The sequence below is a fragment of the Phoenix dactylifera genome, unplaced genomic scaffold (genome assembly GCF_009389715.1).
Source record: "Phoenix dactylifera cultivar Barhee BC4 unplaced genomic scaffold, palm_55x_up_171113_PBpolish2nd_filt_p 002209F, whole genome shotgun sequence".
Lineage (NCBI taxonomy): Eukaryota > Viridiplantae > Streptophyta > Magnoliopsida > Arecales > Arecaceae > Phoenix > Phoenix dactylifera.
The window spans coordinates 39,027-42,623 of NW_024069468.1; positions in this window are offsets into that span (position 1 = coordinate 39,027).

Genomic DNA, 3,597 nt, shown 5'->3' on the forward strand with positions numbered 1-3,597 from the left:
TCAGGGAGGTTACAGACAAAAAGTCAGAGAGCAGTTTTCGGACCCTGAGAGCCGAGTCGACTCCTGAGGAACGCGAGTCGACTCCGATGGTTGCAGGTCGACTCCAAAGAAAGCGAGAGTCGACTCTCAGTGTTATGCAAGGCCAAAAGTCAGAGACCAACTTTCGGGCACTGAGAGGCGAGTCGACTCCCGCAAAGCCCGAGTCGACTCCGAGACAGCGCGACCCCAAAAAGACAGAAGACAGTATTGTTGTCTCTGAGACGCGAGTCGACTCCAACACAGTTCGAGTCGACTCCAAGGCAGCGCTACTCCAAAAGACAGAAGACTGTTTTCGGATACTGAGAGCCGAGTCGACTCCGGGATAGCTCGAGTCGACTCCAAAGACTGGACGAGCCAAAAGACAGAAGATCGGGAGTTCAGGCTCTGAGCGCCGAGTCGACTCCCAGAATTTCCGAGTCGACTCGAGTGAGCCAAGTTGAAGAATACATCTATGGATTCCTTGGGATGAGCCGACTCCAAAAGTGCAAGGTCAGCTCCAGATTTTGGCGAGTCGACTCCGGGTTAAGTCGAGTCGACTCCCAGTCGAGAAACCACTTCAATTCAAATCTGGAACAGTTGCCGAGCCGACTCCAGAAAGCATGAGTCGACTCCTGCTACAGCCGAGTCGACTGCAGATCGCGCGAGTCGACTCCGACCCCAACGGACACATTGTCAGGATGTGCAGAATATGCAGAACGGCTAGTAAAGTGTGTCTAACGGCTAGTTTCCGTGGGGAATGGCTTAAATAGCCACAGAGGACTGTAGCAAAGTAGAGAAGTAACATTCCACTCAAAGAAAACAGAATCCTTCATCTGTAAACTGATTTCAACGAAAAAGAAGGAAGAGGGCCATTAACTCCAGTCAACCAACTCTTCCCAGCATTAAAGAAGTCTCCTCCCGCCTCCAAGTCATCCAGACATTCAAGAGGAGACCCAAAGTTCAAGAAGCCCTTCTCTACTTCATCTCAAACGTGTTTGAGGGCTCTTAACTTTTCTCTTATATATATCGCTGTATATCTGCTTTTTAGAAGCTCTATTTTTCTGTTTGTCCTTGTTCTTTCCATTTGGTTCTTACTTGATTCAATCAGGGGATTGAATCAAGGGTATATAGGTTTGTTGGTGAGCCTAGGTTGAAACCAACGTGTAAGGGTTCGATTGTGATTCCGGAAAAACAATCGGGGTGGTTCTAGTCGGTGAGCCTGGAAAACCGACCGAGTTTGTTGTGACCTCGTAAAACAACAAGTTGGGTTGTGAGCTTGCAAAACAACCGGCTGTAATCCGAGGGTGATGGGGACATCAGCTAGGTCCCCATTTTATTTGCATATTTGCTTATTGTTATTTCTGGGTTTATTTGTGTTTTAGGATTTATTTGGGGTTTATTTTATTCTGGGCTTATTTGCATTTTAGGGCTTATTTGTGGGGAATTATTTTATGTAAGGGGTTTATTTTAATTTTTCTTATGGGGCCCTATTTAAAGGGAACTTTATGCTGATTAGGGTTTTAATGCAGAATTAAAGACTTCCTTCCCCACGTGTTCCTCTTCTTCTCTTCTCCTCCCTTCTCCTTCTTCTCTTCTTCTTCCTCCTTCTCTTCCCCTCTTCTCCTGCTTTCATTTTAAATTTGGTCCGGCATCAACTTGGTATCAGAGCAAGGCTGGTTTTGCCCCTGCTGCCAAAGCCCCGATCCAACAACAGCCCTTCTTTCCCATTGGTTCTCACGGTGCTTCAAGGAGAACAGGGCCTTCCCTCTGTCAGCCTGTTCAAAAAAAAAAAAAAGGATCACTGCCGAGTCTGTGAAGGCCCAGATCGACAGCCACCCGCATCCGACCCTTCCTCTCTCTCGGTCTGTGTTTTCATCAGAGCAAAACAAAAAAAAAAAAGAGAGTCTTCCCCGTAGCCGAGCAGTTCCACTGTGCCCCTCCCTGCTGCAACCAGTTCTTTCCATCAGATCCTCCGGAGCCCTCCCTGCAGCACTGCCTCTGGTCCTCCACCGGAGCCTGCAACCGACGCCACCACCACCGGTGTATGGCCGAGCGCCAACAGATCCCCGATTTCCTGTGGCCGCACGAATACTACGCCGTACGTCGACCACGGACACCGAAGCGTGTCGAAGGGCCACGCGTGACTCCCGCTGCCGGAAAGAAGAAGGGCGTCGCCGATCAATTCTCAGCATTATCCCTCGGCACTGTCGACGCATCCGCCGACCACCGCCCACAGGGGAAGCCCAGCCGCTGCCACGACCGGCCGCCGCCTGTCGCCTCCGACCACGGAGCTGCGGCCGCAAGCTCCGCCGCCACGCCGTTCGGCCGCTCCGCAACCACCGCCGAAGCGACCGGGCCGTTCTCCCGAATCAATCGGGAGGTTGAAGACGGGTGGTAACGGGTAAGTTCTAAACCCGTTACCCCAAAACCCGATAGCCCGGGTTCACATCCAGTAAGTTAAAAAAAAAAAAAAAAAAATTCCGTAGGATCACGTGACCTACACGTGTTTCCAAAAAAAAAAAAAACTAACCTCTGTTCTGCCGAAAAGGAAACCCTAGGGTTTCCACCGTCTCCTTCGCCGCCGTCGCCGAGCTCCGCCTGCAGCGCCACCACCAGCCGCTCCGCCTTTCCTCCTCGCCGCCATCGTGCCAACCCCACTTCCGCCGCCTCGCCGAGCTCTGCCGCTGCTCATCTCTCGCGGCAGCCTTTTCATCCGTCCAGCCACCACCCCTCTCCCATTTTCCCTCCCTTTGTCCGCCTCCTCGTACATCCTTGCCATTTTTCCTCACCATCGGCCGACTCCACAGGCCGCGTCCCACCTACCTCCACCATCCACCACCGCACCCGCCGCTGGAAGACCGCCGCCGGTTCCGTGTCCGAGCGCCCATCAGCCAAGCTCTTCTCCCGTCGGCCGCTTTCGTCCCTCGCTGAGTACCATCGACTTCCCTTCCCCCTTCTTGCACTCAGTCGGGTCATCATTGTGGGCTTCATTAGACCCACTTTACACCCACCAAATTCACAGTTGGGCCCAACAGATCTGGCCCTGTTTTCACTTGCCCATCAGGCCACATCCGAGCCCGACCAGCCTGGTCCAGTTCCTTGCAGCAGGCCGCCAGCCCAACCCGCGCGCTGTACTGTAGCACGGTCCAAGCCCAATTGACCACAGATCCTTTTACTGGCCCGATCAGCATCTTCTTCAGCCCGTTCCAGAAATTCAGAAGGTTTTGTGCTGCAGCCCGAGTCCACGGTTCCAGCTAACTTCGCCCGGTACTGACTTCGTGTTCGAGACTCCACGAGCAGATGATTCTGGTCAACTGCATTCACCACAGGTAATAGGTTCTTCCTCCTTTGGGCTTGCTTATCTAAATATGTTCTAGTTCTCTTGCATGACAGCCCTATTTTGAAACTTATTTTCTTGTCAAACTGCAAAACCTAGAACATTTTCCACCACACCCGTCCTACCTACCAATTAAATCTAAATATTAAATTAGCACACCTTAGTGTCAGGACATCATCAACATCCATAGATCAGATTACTTTCAGATTTTGAATGACTGTAAAACGTGTTTGCAACCTAAC